The 24,598-nt window shown below is 35.4% G+C and overlaps 2 long non-coding RNA genes across 3 annotated transcripts in view; both read right to left on the bottom strand.

Annotated features, from left to right (window-relative positions):
- Positions 1 to 24,598, bottom strand: part of LOC125106809 (uncharacterized) — a 149,313-nt gene that overhangs the window by 57,193 nt on the left and 67,522 nt on the right. The gene's annotated exons all lie outside the window — the stretch shown is intronic.
- The window catches only part of LOC125106810 (uncharacterized), a 32,809-nt gene continuing 16,028 nt past the window's right edge, over positions 7,818 to 24,598 (bottom strand). Inside the window, exon 3 of one of the 2 annotated variants that reach the window (XR_007129433.1) lies at positions 7,818 to 7,930. This is a non-coding gene — a long non-coding RNA (uncharacterized LOC125106810). Of the gene's footprint in view, positions 7,931 to 15,449; positions 15,602 to 24,598 lie in introns of those variants that run through there. The other variant, XR_007129434.1, reaches the window with a different exon arrangement.

The following is a 24,598-nucleotide window of genomic DNA, read 5'->3' as shown; positions in this document are numbered from 1 at the left end:
AACAAGAAAAAAAAATACAAATGACAATAACAGCATCATACAGAAAGGTGGGAAACATCTTTAATAACCATACAGAAAATCTAGCTACTCCATGTGTTGGAAAATTTATGGAACAATGGCAGTTTCCATACACTACTGGTTTGTGTGTAAATTCTGATGCCATTTTGTAAAGCTGGAATTATCTGTTGTAGTTAAAATACACACATCCAATGAACAAACAATTCTACTCTTGGAAGAACTGCAAGAGGCACACCAGGGCCCATGCATAGAGATGCTTGTAGCAGCTTTGCTCATAATTGTCCTAAACTAGAAATGACTAGTCATTTCTAAATTAATTGTGTTGTATTTTAAAAATGTAACACTCCCTATCAAAGAAGCTAAAGAAACTAAGCTAAATCCAACACCACTGGTGATTCTTAAAAGAACAAAACAAACCCAATATTGAGCAAAATAAGCACACTAAATAATATGTTCAGGATGATTTTATTGCTAGAAGCTACATAAACAGGACAGACTGTTCTGCTGTGATGCACACATAGGAGGTAAAACTAGAAAGAAAATCATGGAAGTGATTACCATTAAAGTTGAGATAATATTAACCTCAAGTGCAGAAAGAGGAAATGTAATTGTCCAGAGACAGATGGAGTTGATAGAAATGTTCCCTATATTAACCCAGATGCTTGTTACATAGGTGGTCATTTTAGGATTATTCTATATCTGTATATTTATGTTGTTTTGCATATCTGACATTTTTCTATTTCATAATAAAGTAAAAAGACCACAAACTCATATACATAATCAGTGAGTGCAACTATCTGATGAACATTTGTACTGCCTAATTAATAAACTAAACCCAGTGGACAAAAAGCTAAATTCTGTGTCATTATAACAACTGCCTCAACCTGACTATAGTAGTGAATCTAATTGTGTTGTTAATCCAGAAACATTTTGATTCTAAAATCATTTGACATAAACAAAAGCTGACTCAATTTCTTTGGTAAGATTTCAAAGTGCATGAAAAGAAAAGTCTTTTCAATTTAATTAGGTAAAGATTATGATTCTTGTGCTAAATATAAATATATACATTCTATTTGAAAAAGAAAAGCTAGACACATAAAGCAGAATTAATTCAGAAAGAAAATACTCATTTCAGTCTCAAGTTTTCTCTAAATTATTTATTTACTTTAAACTCTGCTTCTAATTTTTTTTTAACTACCCAAAATCTCTAATTAGGTTTACATTAAAAAAGGTCTTTATCATTTGCAATATCAAGTATTTCTTCATTATATACTCTACCCTGAATCTCTACCCTATGAACACTTAGGTATCTGTATTTTTTTTTTTTTTTAGGATTTTATTTATTTATTTGAGAGAATAACAATGAGAGAGAGGAGGTCTCCAGGACCATGACCTGAACCGAAGGTTGATGCTTAGCCAACTGAGCCACCCAGGTGCCCCACATAGTTTTGACGTTATCGGTCCTCTGGAGGAGTTTGGGAAAAACCTGAGGGCCATCAAACCACATTCTGATAAACACTGTAGTATAATAATAGCTCTTTTGAAATGAATAACCTCATTCTCCTCTTATTTTTATATTCTTCAAGCGATAAAGAAGATTTAAAATGTGGAAATATGAGAGAAATTTTTAGAATTATGAGAATTTTAGAATTATCTAAAACTGAATTATGGTGATGATTCCACAACTGTAAATTTACTAAAATTCATTCAATTAAAAACCTACACTTGGTTAATGTTATGCCTTAATAAACCTGTAAAAATTGTGGAATATAATCTCATCTTTCCTTTGTAAAATCATCATGTAGTGATCTTGCTTTGTGATTTCACATTTATTGTAACTTGTGACTTATTTAAATGTTTTATTTTAGAAGAGGCAGGACAGTGTAGTGATTATAAAAACATGCTCTTGCTTGACCCTGAATTCATAGATTTAATTCCAAATACCTCTCTAGGTATTTGGTTTGTTTTCTTTTATTCTAAGTATTAACTGAGCTAATGTGTCTAGATGAACATAGAGTAGTGTCATTACCTGGTAAGCACTATATAAATGTTAGCTATTATTCTATATGCTAAATTAAGGAGCCATTTAAATGGTGAAATTAAAAATACAGAAGTAAAATAATAAAACTGATAGAGAAAATAGGAGAGAAAGGAAATAAAAAGGAATTCGTTAATCCTCTTAAAGTAAATAAGTCCTATCCTTGAGACAACACATAAGTAAGCAATGATTAAATTAATTCAAGTGTATTTGTAAGTGGTGGACTGATGAATAATGATGTCAATAATTAGCAAGATGAAAGAAATTTGATTATTTTGGCTATATCTGTTATTGTTTTATAGTAAGTAAAATAATTTTAAGGAAAAGATGACCTGAAGTAATAAAGGTTGAAGAGTTTGATATTATTAAAGACTTGCATAGGTACTGGTGAGAAATGGAGATAGATGCTAAATAAGAATACCTAAGAGCAAAACCAAATGTAATTGGAATCTAGCTCAAGTTGTAGACTATAACTTTAAAAAAAATTTTTTTTTAAAGATCTCATTTTTAAGTAATCCCTGCATCCAATGTGGGCTCAAACTTATAGTCTCGAAATCAAGAGTCATGTGCTCTACCAACTGGGTCAGCCAGGTGCCCCTAATTTTTTTCAATGTTAATGGCTGCATATTCCTTTGACAATCTCAAGAGACAAAATGATGAAAGTACTTTACTAAAACTGATCCTCTTACTAAATATTATAATCAATTTTTAGAGTGTACAATAGCCATTATGATTAATAGTCATCTATTCTCTGTGAAATAATTGTTCTGAGTCAACCATGATAATTTCTTCAACCTTGCCAGTGTTTAGTTTAGAGATGGCCAAGTTTAACAACATTAGGCAATGAAATGCAAATGAATGTTCACTTTGGACTTTTAAGGAACTGAATTCAGCCTTTGCTGTGGGATATGAAAAAAGATACTTGTTTACCAGTTTTTGTTAGCAGACATTTTATGTTCATAAGAACCATCCTCAAGATGAATCTAGTTTGTGGTAGTAGAGCAGAGACAAAGAAATAACCTTGGGGTCTTTATAAAATCTGGTAAAAACCACATGAAATATCTCAGAAGACTGGCCTAAATCTAGACTGCCTATTATGTAAGTTCATATATTTTCTCATTTCTAAATACCATTTAAGTTGTGGTTTCCATTACTTAAAGTGAAATAATTCAACCTAATACAAAATAGGTATTTGGAAACACTCTTCAGACATTCATCATAAAGTATAATTAAGAAGGAAATTAAGAAGAAAAAGATGATATTTAATTAAAATAGGATTAATATTATATTTACATATGTAATTGAATTTACATTTAATCATCATTGTGTAATCATTTTATCTGGAAATCATGGTTTCCTCCCAAACTGAATATCCCAAAGGAGCTACTTAGATGATTAAACCTGTGGAATTCAAGCAACTGAGAAAAAATCAATTGTACAAGTTCATGTTTGACCAAAAGTAGTTCTTAGCATGTATATAGATCATAAAAATGATGTAATTGAAACAATCTTACAAATAAAGGAATTAAAAATTTAGAAAGTATATTTGATAATGTGATAAGAAATTTGTATTTGCTTCTGTCCTATTTTTAGCATTGTTATCTAATAGAAATCCACCAAATAATACATTCAATTTGTATTAGTATGAATCATTGCAATGATATTATAAATGGCTTACAAATTACAGGAGAAGGTTTACATTCTCTTAACTGCATTTTATTTCTTTTATTTTTCTCTTGACTTATAGGCAATCTTCTTAGCATACTTCATTACATTATTCTCAGAGTACATTAATCTCACTACTTTTAAGAAATAAACACATGCCAAACTTCTCACATTGATTGTACCTGAAGCAACTCTGCTGAAATTGTCCCTTTAAACATCTTTTATTCTTGGGTATAATTAGAAGAAAGAAAAAGTGAACGTAAAGCTAAATTCAGTTCTTATATTTTAATATAACAATCTCCAAGTACACTAACATAAGTGTCCTTTAATATCTTCTTAAATAAGTGATAAAAACTATACTACAGCATATCAAATCTTTGCCAGCCAAATCTTTCATCCTCCCCTAAATATGTGCATGGGCTAGAAACAGATTAATTAAATTCAGAACCCATCATAATGTTATTCCCTTAGAGAATGGAAAGGTGAAGTCTCACTCAGCACAGTTTTACTAAGCTAAAAAAAAAGGAAAAAAAAAAAACATTAAATGCAATTTCTTCCAAAATCATAAGATGCTCTTTCATTCTAGGAAATCATTCAGGCTTGACAGCAAGAAAACACTTCTAAATTGGAAAAGCCTTTAGTTTTCAAACTTTTCCTCTGGTTCTTATTTCCCTTTTACATTCTGAGGTCAGTAATGTTCCACTCAAGTACACTCCTCAGAGTTTTTGTGCACTATTCTCCAGTGCTTATTTCCCACTTGAGTGCCATCTAGAAGGAACTGTTAATCTATCTCTACTTTAAAAAAATAAGATTTCTCCCTGATTGATACAAATTATTAGATTGAACTACATGAAATTGTCAACATTCATCCATTTTGATTTATGAAAACAGTATTTTCAGATGGACCAAACTAATATAATCAAAATATTGAGAATTTCAACACATCAGAAAAAGGTGATCTAATGCAGTCAATAATAGAAGCTTATTTTCTTTCTAATTTGTAATGTTTCTGAGATTTCAACTTCCCAAGATTTAGACTTCTCTGCTGTATAGAATAGAGAGTCATTACTTTTCACTAATATTGTTTTCTTCTTTGCTAATTTCAGGGACTATTTTAATCTGAATTTGGCTATGAAAATAGTACTACAAGGAGAGGAGTTTTAATATGAGGATTTAAGCTTATATATTTCTGACAGAAACTGGGGGAGTAAAAATAGATAAACCTAGAGCAAGAGCACTGGAAAAATTTATTAATGATGTTGGCTGAAGCATAGGCTAAAGAGGATGGGAAAGAAACCAAGGACCACAGGGACTTTTGACAAGATTTCTTGTTTTCCCCAGAACTGCGAGTCAGAAAGGTGCTACTTTAGGTCTGCACCTGTACCCATTATGTCTGACCTGACTATGTTAGTGACAGTCACTTCACTTCTACTTTCCTAATTTCACTCAACTTCCTCTTAATGAGAAACACTGACTTGTGCTAATACAGCTAAGGGGATTCCATTGAAAGCATGTCTTAGCTTAGAAGGTAGTCATAGTAATTCCAAGGTGACTAATGACAATTTACCACAGATGTAGAGGCCTCAGATTCATGTAAGTGATCAAAGATTTTCATCTCCAGGGGACTACTACTTTTCCCTAAAAAAAAAACCAACCCTAATAATATAAACTTACCACTGTGATATACCATATCCACAATATCTCTTTCCTTCTTTCTCTTTGAGTTCAGTGGAGGGTAATACCTCCACTCCCCCTCCCCCTCCACTGAACTCAAGGATTTTGCCAATAAATTAAGTGGAAATGCTTTTCCAAGATCTTTTTGGCTCACAGCCATAATTAGTTATCGATAGGAGATAAAGCATATGGCAGGCTTAATAATAGAACATCTCTCTTGCACTCTGAAAGAAAGTTGGTCTACCTGATCAGCTTCTACATGAGAAATACATCTCTTATCCCTCTGTTCATTTGTGAGACCCTCTACCCTTATTAGAAGATTAGTGAAGTATCCATGCATTAAATCTGCCCTCCATTAGAAAAGTCACCTAATCACCATTAATGTAAGTAAATACAAATGACTACGGAAAAAAAAAATTTTTTTTTTCCAATGGAAACGTTCTTTCCAATTTTTCCAAAGAGACAAGATCTTGTTTACAAAGTGGTTGACTATAATTTTTATACCAATTAGTTCTTATCACTTAGAGAAAACTGGCTATTTGGGAAATGCATGAGAAATGTGTGAAATAAAAGTGTTCCTTATTGCGATTTTAAATATTTAAGGATAATAGTTTATTTCTTTAGAATTTTGTTTAAAAATAAGCTTGTTACCAATTTTTATACACCAAGTATTATTTTCCTAGCGGATATCTTTTTTCTCTATTTCACAACCTTCAGCAATAATTGTAGCTAATGGTAATCAAAGTTAAAGTGAAAGAATTGTGAATCTTGTAAATGTATCATCACTTGAGAAACAGGAAACCACAATACCATAGAGAACTAATAGTGTCCATGAATGTAGTACTCATCCTATATGTTAAAGATGTCTAACATTTTAATGTTACTGCAATATTACATGAAAAACATGAGAAAATGAGTTTGAGAAAAAGAGGCTCACCAGGCTGTGAGGGATGAGAATGATATTCAGATAGACAACAGAGATTGGGCAGGTAGGAAGATGGTGTTGGAGGTAAAGGAAGGATCTTAGAACCTTGAAAATTGGCAAATAAATACAATGTCCTAGTTATTAAAGAAGGAAATGAGTTGATGGCTTTGAAGAACAGAGTCAAAGTCAAAGATAAAAGCTTATTTTTGCAATTCTACCTGAAAGCCTTTTCATGTGTTTTTTCTGAGTACCTTTGTTTGCTAAAGTAGAAAAAGTAGAAAAAGAATACTTTGTCTATTTTATCTCTTTCATGTCAGAAAACTTACTGGCGGGGTGCCTGGGTGGCTTAGGGGGTTAAAGCCTCTGCCTTCGGCTCAGGTCATGATCCCAGGGTCCTGGGATCGAGCCCCGCATCGGGCTCTCTGCTCAGTGGGGCGCCTGCTTCCTCCTCTCTCTCTGCCTGCCTCTCTGCCTACTTGTGATCTCTGTCTGTCAAATAAATAAATAAAATATAAAAAAAAAAAAAGAAAACTTCTTGGCTTCCTTGAAATTTAAATTAACAAGATTTATTCCATAATGACTAATTTTGATTTTATAATTCTAACCAGGGATGAGTGTCCTTATAATAAGGAATTTCATCAGTTCCTAATAGGAGAATATATAATTTTTCATTTTCATTAAAATGGACTTACTTTAAAATGTCTCAAGGTACTTTGATCTAAATGATGATTTCTGTCAGTAGTGAAATAGAGAATTAGGTAGCTTACACTGTATTTAAAATTATTAATACCTGTACTTGAACATTTTTATTTTAGAATAGATTTAGATTTACAGAAAAGTTGCAGAGCTAGTAAGTTGCTATATATTCTGTACTGTTTCTCTTATTATTACTTTTATATATTCATATATTTGTCATAATTAATAAACTGATGAGGATATATTACTATTAAATGGAGTCTATACTTTATGCATACTTTATTCCTATTGCGTTGACCTAATCTTTTTCTTTTCCAGGATCCCATCCGAAATACTACATTACATTGAGTCATCATGTCTACTTAGGCTCCACTTGGCTTGTCACAGTTTCTTAGATGTTCTTTGTTTTTGATCACATTGAAAGTTTTAGATTACTGGTCAGGTATTTTGTAGAATGTCCTTTAGTTTGGAATTGTCTGATGTTTTTCTCATGGTAAGACTACGGTAGTATGTTCTTGAATATTATACAGAAAGAAATTTTAAAATTATCACTCAAAAATCATTATAATCTAGGAAATAAATGTAAATGTGTAGAGAAAGGAATGGAAAGTTATATATATCAATATATACTATATAATAAATATCTAGTATCAAAATGTAGAGTCCAAAGAGCAGATTTTCAAACTTTTTGAAACCTTAATCCATAATACATATATTTTACATTGTGCCTCAGGAAACATACACACACATTAAAAAAAAAAGGTCATATAGTCATATTTTATTGTAATCCATTAAAATAATTATATAATCCACCAGTACACTATGACTTGTAGCTTTAATAGACTGAGGAAATCAAATAGGGCCTTCTTTCTCATCTTCCTCCTCCCTAGCTTTAGAAAGCATTTGACTGAATGCTACCAAAGACAGAGGGAAAAAATGAGAAAAAAAAATATTGGAGAGATGATATAACATCTAATAATATAAAGTTCCCTAAAGAATTTCTTTACATATGTTGGTAACACAAAAAGGTAAGTGAGAAGAAAATAAATACATGTTTTGGTGATTTTCATAATGGCCATTATAGTTAAATTAGGTGAATCAAGAATAAAAAAGTTAATTCCATGGATAAAAGTTGTACAGTAAGTCAGCAGTAAAGAGGGAAATAAAAACCAGGCATCTGCTCCCTGCAGTCACTATCACTCACGTCCTGCAAACAGTTGATTTAGCAGTAAATTGCAATCTCTTTAATGCTTCTTATTACATATGTCTGTGTTTTCACTATAAAAAAGAAAGTGAGGGAGAGAGGAGTCAAGATGGCGGAGAAGTAGCAGGCTGAGACTAATTCGGGTAGTGGGAGATCAGCTAAATAGCTTATCTAAAGATTGCAAACACCTACAAATCCAACGGAAGATTGAAGAGAAGAACAGCAATTCTAGAAACAGAAAATCAACCACTATCTGAAAGGTAGGACTGGTGGAAAAGTGAATCCAAAGCCACGGGAAGATAGACCGTGGGGGGAGGGGCCGGCTCCCGGCGAGCGGCGGAGCAACGGAGCAAAATCAGGACTTTTAAAAGTCTGTTCTGCTGAGGGACATCGCTCCAGAGGCTTAACTGGGGTGAAGCCCAGGTGGGGTCAGCGCGGCCTCAGGTCCCACAGGGTCACAGAAGGATCGGGGGTGTCTGAGTGTCGCAGAGCTTACCGGTATTAGAACGGGGAAGCTGGCTACAGAGACAGAGCCGAGGAGTGACTCTCAGCTCGGGGTTGCCTTGAACTGGTCACAGGCTCGGTCAGCTCAGAGCGCGGCCAGAGGCCAGGGTGACGGGAGTCATTGGGCGCTGTTCTCTGAGGGCGCACTGAGGAGTGGGGCCCCGGGCTCTCGGCTCCTCCGGGCCGGAGACCGGGAGGCCACCATCTTCATTCCCATCCTCCGGAACTCTACGGAAAGCGCTCAGGGAACAAAAGCTCCTGGAAAGCGCTCAGGGAACAAAAGCTCCCGAAAGCAAACCCGAGCGGATTACTCAGCGTGGCCCCGGGTAAGGGCGGTGCAACTCCGCCTGGGGCAAAGACACTTGAGAATCACTACAACAGGCCCCTCCCCCAGAAGATCAACGGGAAACCCAGCCAGTACCAAGTTCACCTACCAAGGAGTACAGTTTCAATACCAAGGAGAGCGGCGGAATTCCAGAGGAGAAGAAAGCAAAGCACGGAACTCATGGCTTTCTCCCCATGATTTTTTAGCCTTGCAGTTAATTTAATTTTTTTTTCTTTTTCAATTTTTTTTTCTTTTTCTCTTCTTCTGCTAATTTTTTTTAACTTTTAACGTTTTCTTTTTTAACGTTTTTTTTAAATAGTTTATCTAATATATATATATATTTTTCCTCTTTTTATTTTTTTTCTTTATCGGCTTTCTTTTTTTAAATAGTTTCTTTTTTTTTTTTCTTTTTGAACCCCTTTTTATCCCCTCACAATGTGGGATCTCTTCTGATTTGGCTAAAGCATATTTTCCTGGGGTTGTTGCCACCCTTTTAGTATTTTACTTGCTCCTTCATAAACTCTTATCTGGACAAAATGACAAGGCGGAAAAATTCACAACAAAAAAAAGAACAAGAGGCAGTACCAAAGGCTAGGGACCTAATCAATACAGACATTGGTAATATGTCAGAGATAGAGTTCAGAATGACGATTCTCAAGGTTCTAGCCGGGCTTGAAAAAGGCATGGAAGACATTAAAGCAACCCTCTTGGGAGATATAAAAGCCCTTTCTGGAGAAATAAAAGAACTAAAATCTAACCAAGTTGAAATCAAAAAAGCTATTAATGAGGTGCAATCAAAAATGGAGGCTCTCACTGCTAGGATAAATGAGGCAGAAGAAAGAATTAGCAAAAAAGAAGACCAAATGACAGAGAATAAAGAAGCTGAGCAAAAGAGGGACAAACAGCTACTGGACCACTAGGGGAGAATTCGAGGGATAAGTGACACCATAAGACAAAACAACATTAGAATAATTGGGATTCCAGAAGAAGAGGAAATAGAGAGAGGAGCAGAAAGTATATTGGAGAGAATTATTGGAGAGAATTTCCCCAATATGGCAAAGGGAACAAGCATCAAAATCCAGGAGGTTCAGAGAACCCCCCTCAAAATCAATAAGAATAGGTCCCCACCCCATCACCTAATAGTAAAATTTACAAGTCTTAGTGACAAAGAGAAAATCCTGAAAGCAGCCCGGGAAAAGAAGTCTGTAACGTACAATGGTAAAAATATTCGATTGGCAGCAGACTTATCCACAGAGACCTGGCAGGCCAGAAAGAGCTGGCATGATATATTCAGAGTACTAAACGAGAAAAACATGCAGCCAAGAATACTATATCCAGCTAGGCTATCATTGAAAATAGAAGGAGAGATTAAAAGCTTCCAGGACAAACAAAAACTGAAAGAATTTGCAAATACCAAACCAGCTCTACAGGAAATATTGAAAGGGGTCCTCTAAGCAAAGAGAGACCCTAAAAGTAGTAGATCAGAAAGAAACAGAGACAATATACAATAACAGTCGCCTTACAGGCAATACAATGGCAATAAATTCATATCTCTCAATACTTACCCTGAATGTTAATGGGCTAAATGCCCCAATCAAAAGACACAGGGTATCAGAATGGATAAAAAAACAAAACCCATCTATATGTTGCCTACAGGAAACTCATCTTAAACCCGAAGACACCTCCAGGTTTAAAGTGAGGGGGTGGAAAAGAATTTACCATGCTAATGGACATCAGAAGAAAGCAGGAGTGGCAATCCTTATAGCAGATCAATTAGATTTTAAGCCAAAGACTATAATAAGAGATGAGGAAGGACACTATATCATACTCAAAGGAACTGTCCAACAAGAAGATCTAACAATTTTAATATCTATGCCCCTAACGTGGGAGCAGCCAACTATATAAACCAATTAATAACAAAATCAAAGAAACACATCGACAAGAATACAATTATAGTAGGGGACTTTAACACTCCCCTCACTGAAATGGACAGATCATCCAAGCAAAAGATCAACAAGGAAATCAAGGCCTTAAATGACACACTGGACCAGATGGACATCACAGATATATTCAGAACATTTCATCCCAAAGCAACAGAATACACATTCTTCTCTAGTGCACATGGAACATTCTCCAGAATAGATCACATTCTTGGTCCTAAAGCAGGTCTCAACCGGTATCAAAAGATTGGGATCATTCCCTGCATATTTTCAGACCACGATGCTCTAAAGCTAGAACTCAATCACAAGAGGAAATTTGGAAAGAACCCAAATTTGGAAAGAACTCCAAATGGAGACTAAACAGCATCCTTCTAAAGAATGAATGGGTCAACCAGGAAATTAAAGAAGAATTGAAAAAATTCATGGAAACAAATGATAATGAAAACACAACGGTTCAGAATCTGTGGGACACAACAAAGGCAGTCCTGAGAGGAAAATATATAGCGGTACAAGCCTTTCTCAAGAAACAAGAAAGGTCTCAGGTACACAACCTAACCCTACACCTAAAGGAGCTGGAGAAAGAACAAGAAAGAAACCCTAAACCCAGCAGGAGAAGAGAAATCATAAAGATCAGAGCAGAAATCAATGAAATAGAAACCAAAAAAACAATAGAACAAATCAATGAAACTAGGAGCTGGTTCTTTGAAAGAATTAATAAGATTGATCAACCCCTGGCCAGACTTATCAAAAAGAAAAGAGAAAGGACCCAAATAAATAAAATCATGAATGAAAGAGGAGAGATCACAACGAACACCAAAGAAATACAGACAATTATAAGAACATACTATGAGCAACTCTACGCCAACAAATTTGACAGTCTGGAAGAAATGGATGCATTCCTAGAGACATATAAACTACCACAACTGAACCAGGAAGAAATAGAAAGCCTGAACAGACCTATAACCAGTAAGGAGATTGAAACAGTCATCAAAAATCTCCAAACAAACAAAAGCCCAGGGCCAGATGGCTTCCCGGGGGAATTCTACCAAACATTTAAAGAAGAACTAATTCCTATTCTCCTGAAACTGTTCCAAAAAATAGAAATAGAAGGAAAACTTCCAAACTCATTTTATGAGGCCAGCATCACCTTGATACCAAAACCAGACAAGGATCCCAACAAAAAAGAGAACTACAGACCAATATCCTTGATGAACACAGATGCAAAAATTCTCGCCAAAATACTAGCCAATAGGATTCAACAGTACATTAAAAGGATTATTCACCACGACCAAGTGGGATTTATTCCAGGGCTGCAAGGCTGGTTCAACATCCGCAAATCAATCAATGTGATACAACACATTAATAAAAGAAAGAACAAGAACCATATGGTACTCTCCATAGATGCTGAAAAAGCATTTGACAAAGTACAGCATCCCTTCCTGATCAAAACTCTTCAAAGTGTAGGGATAGACGGCACATACCTCAATATTATGAAAAACCCACCGCAAATATCATTCTCAATGGAGAAAAACTGAAAGCTTTTCCGCTAAGGTCAGGAACACGGCAGGGATGTCCGTTATCACCAATGCTATTCAACAGAGTACTAGAAGTCCTAGCCTCAGCAATCAGACAACAAAAGGAAATTAAAGGCATCCAAATCGGCAAAGAAGAAGTCAAACTATCACTCTTTGCAGATGATATGATACTCTATGTGGAAAACCCAAAAGACTCCACTCCAAAACTGCTAGAACTTGTACAGGAATTCAGTAAAGTGTCAGGATATAAAATCAATGCACAGAAATCAGTTGCATTTCTCTACACCAACAACAAGACAGAAGAAAGAGAAATTAAGGAGACAATCCCATTTACAATTGCACCCAAAACTATAAGATACCTAGGAATAAACCTAACCAAAGAGACTAAGAATCTATACTCAGAAAACTATAAAGTACTCATGAAAGAAATTGAGGAAGACACAAAGAAATGGAAAAATGTTCCATGCTCCTGGATTGGAAGAATAAATATTGTGAAAATGTCTATGCTACCTAAAGCAATCTACACATTTAATGCAATTCCTATCAAAGTACCATCCATTTTTTTCAAAGAAATGGAACAAATAATCCTAAAATTTATATGGAACCAGAAAAGACCTCGAATAGCCAAAGCCATATTGAAAAAGAAAGCCAAAGTTGGTGGCATCACAATTCCGGACTTCAAGCTCTATTACAAAGCTGTCATCATCAAGACAGCATGGTACTGGCACAAAAACAGACACATAGATCAATGGAACAGAATAGAGAGCCCAGAAATGGACCCTCAACTCTATGGTCAACTCATCTTCGACAAAGCAGGAAAGAATGTCCAATGGAAAAAACACAGCCTCTTCAATAAATGGTGTTGGGAAAATTGGACAGCCACATGCAGAAAAATGAAATTGGATCATTTCCTTACACCACACACTAAAATAGACTCAAAATGGATGAAGGATCTCAATGTGAGAAAGGAATCCATCAAAATACTCGAGGAGAACAGAGGCAGCAACCTCTTCGACCTCAGCCGCAGCAACATCTTCCTAGGAACATCACCAAAGGCAAGGGAAGCAAGGGCAAAAATGAACTATTGGGATTTTATCAAGATCAAAAGCTTTTGCACAGCAAAGGAAACAGTTAACAAAACCAAAAGACAACTGACAGAATGGGAGAAGATATTTGCAAATGACATATCAGATAAAGGGCTAGTGTCCAAAATCTATAAAGAACTTAGCAAACTCAACACCCAAAGAACAAATAATCCAATCAAGAAATGGGCAGAGGACATGAACAGACATTTCTGCAAAGAAGACATCCAGATGGCCAACAGACACATGAAAAAGTGCTCCATATCACTCAGCATCAGGGAAATACAAATCAAAACCACCATGAGATATCACCTCACACCAGTCAGAATGGCTAAAATTAACAAGTCAGGAAATGACAGATGCTGGCGAGGATGCGGAGAAAGGGGAACCCTCCTACACTGTTGGTGGGAATGCAACCTGGTGCAACCACTCTGGAAAACAGCATGGAGGTTCCTCAAAATGTTGAAAATAGAACTACCCTATGACCCTGCAATTGCACTGCTGGGTATTTACCCTAAAGATACAAACGTAGTGATCTGAAGGGGCACGTGCACCCGAATGTTTATAGCAGCAATGTCTACAATAGCCAAACTATGGAAAGAACCTAGATGTCCATCTACAGACGAATGGATAAAGAAGATGTGGTATATATACACAATGGAATACTATACAGCCATCAAAAGAAATGAAATCTTGCCATTTGTGATGACGTGGATGGAACTAGAGGGTATCATGCTTAGCGAAATAAGTCAATCGGAGAAAGACAACTATCATATGATCTCCCTGATATGAGGGAGAGGAGATGCAACATGGGGAGTTGAGGGGGTAGGAGAAGAGTAAATGAAACAAGATGGGATTGGGAGGGAGACAAACCATAAGTGACTCTTAATCTCACAAAACAAACTGAGGGTTGATGGGGGGAGGGGGTTGGGAGAGGGGGGTGGGGTTATGGATATTGGGGAGGGTATGTGCTGTGGTGAGTGCTGTGAAGTGTGTAAACCTGGCGATTCGCAGACCTGTACCCCTGGGGATAAAAATATATGTTTATATAGCTGTAAAAAAAAAAAAAAGAAAAAGAAAAAAGAAAGGATGAATACCCAAGTTTTGTAGCAACATGGACGGGACTGGAAGAGATGATGCTGAGTGAAATAAGTCAAGCAGAGAGAGTCAATTATCATATGGTTTCACTTATTTGTGGAGCATAACAAATAGCATGGAGGACAAGGGGAGATGGAGAGGAGAAGGGAGTTGAGGGAAATTGGAAGGGGAGGTGAACCATGAGAGACTATGGACTCTGAAAAACGATCTGAGAATTTTGAAGGGGTGGGGGGTGGGAGGTTGGGGGCACCAGGTGGTGGGTATTGTAGAGGGCACGGATTGCATGGAGCACTGGGTGTGGTGCAAAAATAATGAATACTGTTATGCTGAAAAAATAAAAAAAAAATTAAAAAAAAAAAAGAAAGTGAGTATAGGGAATTCAAAGCTATGTACAAATGATTTTGGTTCTCAATTTTACTTCTCTATTGAATACGAAAAACTGCAGGAATCATGTACAAATGTCCTATGTTTCAAGTGACTTTCCCTATTGCAGTCCCCAGGGCACATTCACAGTCTTGAGCTAAAAGGTAATATTACAGGGATCCTTTCTAAATGGGGATAAAATAAGAGAAGAATCTTTCATTCTGAGTCCCATGAGGAAGGGAGGCTCAGAAGCATGTTTTCTTACCACTTCCGTTTGCATAAAGAGGTGGATACACATCTATGGAGCATTTTCAGAAAGGGCTTATGTGGCAGGGGTGTAGTTAGTGGGTGGAGGATGGTCTAGACACATGAGGAATTCTAATACGGGTATTTGGGGAATCTTATGAATTCAATTCTTGTTTAGGAGCCAAAAGAGTAGCTTGTTAGTAACATTTTTTAATGCCAGGGTTTGGTTCCCAGTGTCAGTAGCTACTTCTTCAGGCTATTTGGCACACATCATGTAATAGGGGTTGCCTGAAAAAACAAACAAACAAAAAAAAAGCTAGAGGCCAGGAAGTATGACATATTGCTCATCAACAATTCGGCTAGCCAAGAAATGATCTGCATGTTGATGGGCCCTCTGATTAGCTATTCATGATGAAATGTACTGTTACAGTGCATGTATATGCATAAAGCAAGAAGGGGTAAAGTTAAATGTAGGAAATAGATGGGCACAAACGCCCTTTGTAATTGGCCATTTCTAGGTAAACAAAGGGTGATTTATCTTGTCTAAATGCAGAGAAGATATAATTACAGTTATTTTAAGCCACTAAATTATCTACTATTTGTTTAAACAAAATAAAGTCCTAATAAGAAACAACTTGGCTTGTTGAGTTTTGCTTGGTTAATTTTTAAAAATGTTCTTTGGTTTAGTTATTACACTTTATTTTAAATTTACAGTGTTGGTAGCTTTAGATGTGACCTTGTATTCCTTCTAATGGTGATGACATTTCAATTTTTAAAAACATCTTGATGGTATTTTTCCACATTAATACAAGCTTGACAGAACAAAGTACTAGAATCTTTAAATGAGCCTTTATTATATTTATAAGCAACGTAAGAGCAAACAACAAAAGCATAAAAGGAAATTTTCAATAAAGCATGGCAGCATTCTGACCCATGACTAAAAGTGTGCTAGAGTCTGTGGTTTATAATTGTGATTTATTTATTTATTTACTTATTTAATTTTTAAAGATTTTATTTATTTGACACACAGAGATCACAAGTAGGCAGAGAGGCAGACAGAGAGAGAGGGGCAAGCAGGCTCGCTGGTAAGCAGAGAGCCTGATGTGGGGCTTGATCCCAGGACTCTGAGATCATGATCTGAGCTGAAGGCAGAGGATTAACCCACTGAGGCCCCCAAGCGCCCCAATATAATTGTGATTTAATAAACCCTAAAAGAGACCTAAAGTTAAGTGCAAACTTTGAGTAAATATGTATTTGTGCATTTTTTTCACGCAGTAAAGGTACCTACTTCTTTTCATAACGTTTTTAAAGCTAAATGGATCATAACCAATAGTAGCCAAATTTCCCCCTCCCTCCAAAGATGAATCTTTGCCAAACTTTTAAAAAACTAGATCATCTATATATTATGCAAATTGTTTCAGAAAATTAAAATGAAGGAAACATATCTAACTTATTTAGGGTGCCAATTTAAACTTGATACTATAATCAAATAAAGAGAGCATACATGAAAAGATAATTATAGACTAGGATTTCTTTGGATTCAATATCTAAAACAAAAGATTTCAACCTACAGTTCAGTAGTATAAAAATCAATGTAATATTAGCTTCTGTAATAGACAAAACCCCAAATCTCAGTTGTATAACACATGGAGATTGATTGATTAATTGACTGATTATTTAAATTTATTTCTCTGATAAAGGTAGTGGTAGTGATAGAAGGTAGAGTGGTATTCTGTACAAGCAGTCATTAGAGCCCAGGTCCTCTAGGACCTTTGGTTCTCAATTTTACTTCTCCATTGAATACGAAAAACTGCAGGAATCATGTAAAAATGTCCTATGGTAGCTTCTTCTAATGTCTTGTTGGGTGTGACTTCCAGCCAACATATGGTGAAAATGAGAGATTATAATTCAATGGGGAAAGAGGGAAGTTGTTCAATGAATGATATTACAAAAACTGTTTATTAATATGGAAAAATAAAATTCAATCCCTACAGACTACCTAAAGCAAAATCAATTACTAAGAGAATATTGGGAGTCTTTTAAATTAGATCCCAGTTTCTTAACGTCTGAGTCAGGAAACTGGCACAGAAACCACTTCCACTGTATTCTATTGGTCAAGTGATCACAGAGACAAGATTCAAAAGCAAGGAGTACAGATCACTCACCTGGATGAAAGAAATGTCAGAGAATTTTGGCCCATATCTAAAAACTGCTACAAGTGTCTCCTGACATTTTGGGTTAAATTTTACTGTTTACAGGGAGGAACAGTACTTAAATGAGGGGAGACAGAAGAAAGCAACAAAAGAATAAAGGTAAGGGTGTAGTATACAAAAAATGCAAACCTCATACTAATAACTATCTTCATTAAAACTTTTTTTGAAACTGTTTCCATATTTTACCTTTGAGAAAGATTTGAAATATTAGTCATACATAGAACAGTATTAGCAAATCAGTCTAATGTACTTTGATAGAGTAATTTTTCACTTCTGATTGCTATGTTTTATTTTAGATAAGTCACTTCGGCAAGAGTTCCACCAGTATGCATTCATAACAATATTTTTTACCATTACAGATTAAATAAACAGATAATGAATTAATTTACATTTGAAACATGAAGTATATTAAACAGAGAACGTACCTTTTGTTACCCTGGGCAACATCTACCCTCTGCTTAGTTATTTATTTAGATTTGACAGCTACTTCAAATCAGAAACTTGAGGATACACATGGAAGACAAAATATAGAGGAAAATTATTCCCTTATTTACCATTATATGCATGCTAAAGTAAGCATGCAAAACATTTTAAAAAAGAAAACAAAACAAAACAGCAGGCCACCCTTTGGTAAAACATTCTGAGCTGAAGAGATGGTCAATTTCATACTTATTCACAATGTACTATAAAAATCTTAAGAATATGTAGATTCTAGTTTGCCTATTAAAAACATAATTTATTTTCTGATAGAAAGGGCATCAAAAAAATTTTGATTAATGACAGTGCTAAAAGAGAATTAAGCACTATTTTTCCCCCTGAGAAGTCATCTGAGTTTTATCTGTGTTATATAGGCACTATTTTTAATTAGGTTTTATCATCTTTCAAGAACTCATATAATCATTTATTAGACTTGTAAGTTGTCTGTTGAAAGTTTATGTGAGCTTCATAAATGATCTCCCACTTTTCTCCTGTATGTTGAAATAGTTTGTGTACGGGTGTGTTTAAATTTTGGTAAAATTTGCCAGTGATGTCATCTGGTCATGAAATTAGCTTTGTGGGAATATTCTTTTTTTTTTTTTAAGATTTTATTTATTTATTTGACAGGCAGAGATTACAAGCAGGCAGAGAGTCAGGCAGAGAGAGAGGAGGAAGCAGGCGCCCCGCTGAGCAGAGAGCCCGATGCGGGGCTCGATCCCAGGACCCTGGGACCATGACCTGAGCCCAAGGCAGAGGCTTTAACTCACTGAGCCACCCAGGCGCCCCTGTGGGAATATTCTTAATTATTGATTCAAATTCTCTAATAATAAAAGTGTTCTGAAGTGTTTTGAAATGTTGAAGTGTTCCATGAATTTCCCCATTTCATTTCAATCTACAAATTTTTAGAAATAAAGTTGGTAAAATATCATTTCATTCCTTTTTTTAGTGCTTACAAAGAGTAATACCTATATGTAGCATTCATATATGATATTGAATACTTGTGCTTTATATCTCTTTTCTCTTGATCAGCTTCACCAGATGTTTACCAATTGTCAGAGAACCACCTTGTGACAATTTTAAGACCCTTAATCTTAAATTTCTCAGTCACAAAGCAGACAGGAGGGATCAGGATAAATGTTTCTTTTAAGACTCAAAGACTCAAAATAATGTGCTAAATTTGGGGTAGGCATATCTTAGTCAAGTTCCATATTTTGGGTGAAATTTCCAAGATTTTTGTCCTCAATTGTACTCCAGACTTCTATTTTATTGTACACTGTCGTAGATGGATTTTCACCATTTTGTTTCATTTTTCCAGAGTTGGATGAATCTGCCTTTTAACTGTTTTCAGAATGCCACTTTAGAACATAGCCTAAGCACTTTTTTCCCACAAAGATAATTTGTTTGGGGCAGCAGAATATGGTATCCAGAGAATATGTGACAAAAGACAGACACAGGTAAGTGGTTAGTATCCGACTTTACAAGAGGGATATCAGTGCATCACCAATAGTCAGGCCAATGGAGCGCAGTGATGAACAATATAGGAGCTGTCACAATTCAGAGATCCAGATAGATAAGTTAAAACAAAACAAATAAACAAAAGGACAGGAAGTAGCAGGGTGACAAAAATTAGGAAACTAAATGCAGTCTCCAGAAGCTGGGAGTATGGGGATTGACAAGAGAGAAAAGTGGGGTTCAGGCTTGAGGGACTGGAGAATTTCTAAGACAACCAGTTTAAGCAGGGACATTGGCACAGGAGACCAGGGACAATCTCCTGTTACAGAGCCATTCCCAGAAACAAAGCTGAAGCATAATTTCTTGATTTGGCCTGCATGGTCAGAGCCAGACTGGTAGCAATAACAACTTGTTGCTGACCATCTGGCAGTGAATTAAATCCTTGCTGGCAAGAAAGAGTTTTGGGTTTAGAAACAAGGGCAGGGTTGAACTTAAATGCCAGGAAGTCTGGCAAAAGGGAGGTAGCAAGATCCTGATACCATGGACAGTTGGACCCTTTCATACACATTTCTTTTACTTGTTTTAACCCTGTTTTAAATTAGGGACATTAGAACTTTCTAATAATAGATCTCCTATTATTAAGAAGAACATATTTTATGTAAATATGTTCCTTACCAAGCATTATTAACAATAAATTAAACCTAAGGTAATTTTGATTTCTCAAAGCTTATAATGTCTACCTCACAGGAAATTAACTACTAAAATGTTTATCCCAGTCATTTCAAATTGGGGGTCATATCTTCCAAATCAAGAAACCAAATTATCTTTAAACCTTGAAATATTGCTATTACTCAAACTTCATATTTAAAATGCTTCATTTATGGGAAAAACAAACTGTCAAAATTTGTTAAATATTATTTTCAAGAAATGTCATATTTCTCACTCCTTTACAGAGACCCTATTATTATTAAATCAGTCTGCCAAAGCACATTTTTACTTATTTTATTATCTATTCCCAAATTAGTACAGATGTTGATGTCAACCCTTTCTTATACAACTCTATCTTCTGAGAAATTTTGGTAATTATTTCATAAATGCTAATTTTAAAATGTACACTATTCTTTTTTTATAATCTAGAATGCAAAACAGAGTGTTGGATAGGATGGGGGTAGTGACCAGAATATCATTTCTATTTCTATTCCTCAAAGCTCCTATTCCAAATAAGATGCTGCTTGTCTCTTTCAGTTTTTGTATGAGCCTGTTGACTTTGCAATCTGAAAGCTCTTGATCTTTAATGATCTGTAACACATCTGTATGCATAATACTGCCTTCCAAACTCCTCAACAATACAAAAACATTAGGCACGTATCATGGAGCTCTTTTAATACATTTTCCATGCAACAGTGCTTTTCCAAAACGCAGCCCATTTTTGCATAAAAAATAAGATTTTACTGTGTGAGGATAATCAGGTAGTTATGCTGAACTAATGAGCTTTTTCTCTTTCTGACAGTTCTCAGATATAGTAATTGGGGAATTTAGTCATTCTTTAGATCCAGGAATGATGAGTTTTCTATCTTTGGCCATCGTGGAAGATTTCCTTACACTAGAATATCCTGGCCAGGCATTAACAAAGCAACACTCCAATCCATTGATTACATTATATGAAATAATAGGTTGTCTGCCTATTCATTCATATAAAATCATTTGTTAAAACGGAGTCACTTTGCATATAATGTAAATTGATTGTGCCTACTTGCTACTGTTCTTTTATTACATTATGTATCTGAAAAGATGTTATTTTTCTTCTTTACTATATAAAGCAAAATTTAAAAATTAAAAAAGATGAACACAGGGAAGTGATGATGTATTAGCTGGGATAACTTCATTTTATTTTGTTAGAGGAAATATGTTTTCTCTAATTTGGAACCATATTTTAAGAATTCTATTGTCATAATTTTTAGACATTCCATCTTTTTCTGTTTATCTCATATCCTATGTTCCAGAATTCACTCTTGATGCTTTATAATCATACAAATCCCCTTTCTGCATTACGAAAGGAACATTCAATTCAAAAACGGAGAGGAAGGGCCTGTGAAATTCATTTAGACTAATAGCATATTTATTTAGCACCAAAGGGCAACATTCTCATTATGAAAATATGTTTTATTTTTTTTCCCCCAATATGACAAACAAGCTAGTGAGAAAGTGGCAAATCTTCTACCTTTGGCTATTTTTCTCTGAAACTCTGTCCTATTTCTTACTCTGTTGTGGAAATAGCCATCACTTTCCCATTTCTTTCCCTCACTCAATTTCACTTCTTTCCATAGTTCTTTATATTCATGATCAAACAAATGAAAGCTTGAGGGTTTCCTGTGTGTACCCAACATCAGAAATGCAAGGAAATGACTATGTCTTAAGGAGAGCATAAACCTTGCCTTCAAATCTATGTTTATGAGATTTAAAAATTATTTTTAGGTATTTCTAATTCTGATAGAAACATACTCGAAAAACAAAACAAAACACAAAACTGTGGTGCCTTGTTTCTTATTCTCTCCATTGTCTGGCAAGCAGAAAATAAGATTAAACTGATAAAAAGCTTGCAAGGAGGCAAGATTAGCTTAAAGAGAAAAATTAACAAATGAAAACAATATTCTGCCTGTTTAGCAAGAGCCAACAAAAAAATCCAATGACCAAAAAAAGAAAGAAAAAAGAGTATCTAAAACATGTGTTCTGTAAGCTAAGTGTGCAAAAGGATAGCTTTTTAACAGCTATTGAATTCACTCTGGGACTGAACCATTAAATCATTCTAACCCCATCTGTCAGACAATCGGGAAATCTTTACATTTTAGCTGGAACTTTAACACAGGGATCTAGGTATTCACAGGTTGCTTTCCTGTAGTATAAAGTTTAATGTACTGTATAGCACATCGTTGAAAACTGGCCAAGACTGACATGGACTTGGCAGATACTTTCTGGGGCTCCTGGTGCCAACAAGATGTCTTTGCTAGGTAAAAACAAATAACCAATTTTTTTTCCAGCCTGCAGAGATAAAAGGTTCCTGGGAATTGCTGAGTGTTATATTGCTGTCCTAAAACCCTTCATTTTGTGTTCTTGTTCTGAGTTGTGTTTTTGTTGTAATTGGCTCCCTGCCTAGGAACTTGCTGTGCCCTGCTGGGTTAACCATGATGGGCAGGTGGTATGAGGAACCACCAGTTGATCTGACAGTAGCCCAGTGGAGTTTTGCATTACCTTTACCACAAGAAGGTAGTATAAATATTTAGAAGGCAAGATGATATTTTCTCCCCCTCCCCCCCACTCTCCCCCACCTTGCTTCCCTGCTAAATTGATCTCTGTCTTCTCAGCCTTTCACTTCTCATCTTTCTGTACATACACATCCAAATTTCATTCTGTAAGCTTACTCTGCTGTGGCACTTTATCAGCTTCAAACATGTCAAAACAATCAACACAACCATCTTGGGCAGGGCTCTTCACCAGAAGTTAAAGTCTTTATTGACACTTTGGCAAACATTTAGAAAAGGTCTCCTTAAATCCCATAGATAAGGCTATGGAATGTTTTATTAGCATTCAAGATCTATGAAATAAAGGAAAAGGGATTAGCCAAAAGTTACTATTTATTTGCAAATATATGTCATTAAAACTTGCAAGAATACTGTTATTTCATTTATAAATATTCTGTTGTGGAGATTTTTATTGAATCTCCACTATATCCCAAGCACTAAGGATACAGCAGTGAACCAGAGACAAAGCCCTATTGTCATGGAACTAACAGATGAGTGGGAAAGATGAAAACTGAGTGAATTTATAATAGATATATAGGTCATATAATTATAAGTATTAAGAAGGAATATAAATCAGGTTAAAGAGACATTCGGGGAAGAGGGTGGTGCCATTTAGGTAAGGTGATTAAGTAAGGCCCATCTGAATCAAATACAGAAGTGAGTTTATATAAATTGAATGGTGTCTATCCATTCATTCAACAAATATTTATTGACTGCATAGAATAATGCAAAGCAAGTGTTTTATTTAGTACCTAAGCTATATTGTGTACATACTTCAGGTATTACTTGTTGCCACTCTGGCATAACATAGAGATTAAGATTTTAGGTTTTGATATTATATACCTATGTTTCCATCTTACTGTAGTATGATATGTAATGAGAAATTAATTTCTCTAAATCTCAGTTTTCTCATGTATAAAATAACATCCATCCCAGTGACTTGTTATATGTATAATTGAAAAAGCAAATGAGAAGCACCTAGCATAGTTCTTAAAACACAACTTGTAATTATTGAATACAGTTATTAAAATTGTTAAAAGCAATGCTTGGTCAGATCTTTCAAGTTAAAAATAAAATATTGATTATATAACCATGGGAGCACTTACTTTACTAAAGCCTTCTGCTTATTTTAACGGTAGCATTTTATTTTTTTATTTTTTTTAAAGATTTTATTTATTTATTTTACAGAGAGAGATCACAAGTAGGCAGAGAGGCAGGCAGAGAGAGAGAGGGAAGCAGGCTCCCTGCTGAACAGAGAGCCCGATGTGGGACTCGATCCCAGGACCCTGAGATCATGACCTGAGCTGAAGGCAGAGGCTTTAACCCACTGAGCCACCCAGGCGCCCTAACGGTAGCATTTTAAAAATGAATAAAGTATGATATGAGAAAAATTATAGCAGCCATTACTTTTTTTACAAATGAAAACAACTTAATTAAAAGGCCCCATTTCCAATACATTAGTTCAAAGTAATTCAGTTACTTTCAGAATTCTCTCTATATACCTTTTTCTCCAGGTGACCTATGTTTAAGAGCAAGTCAGAATGTTATAGATCATCCTGCCATAAGGAAAGAGAAAATAATGCATTCTGCCATTTTTGGTCACCAAGGTCCTCAGACTGAGTCCCTCTTGTCTCAGCTTTAGATACTCTTGACACTTTTGACCCCACCTTAGGCTAGACAGAAGCCTTCATCTGCTTTCCTTGCACTATCCAGGACTCTTTCCCAAACAGCTATCTTTAAATCATTCCTATCTTAAAATCACTTTCAGCTTAGACCAGTGGTTCTCAAGCATGCATTAAAATCACCTGGAAGGTTTATTAAGCCATAGATTGCAGAGTTCTATC

Source organism: Lutra lutra, chromosome 8 (genome assembly GCF_902655055.1).
Source record: "Lutra lutra chromosome 8, mLutLut1.2, whole genome shotgun sequence".
Classification (NCBI taxonomy): domain Eukaryota; kingdom Metazoa; phylum Chordata; class Mammalia; order Carnivora; family Mustelidae; genus Lutra; species Lutra lutra.
The sequence above is the reverse complement of the archived record's forward strand: the minus strand, read 5'-3'. Positions and strand labels throughout refer to the sequence as shown.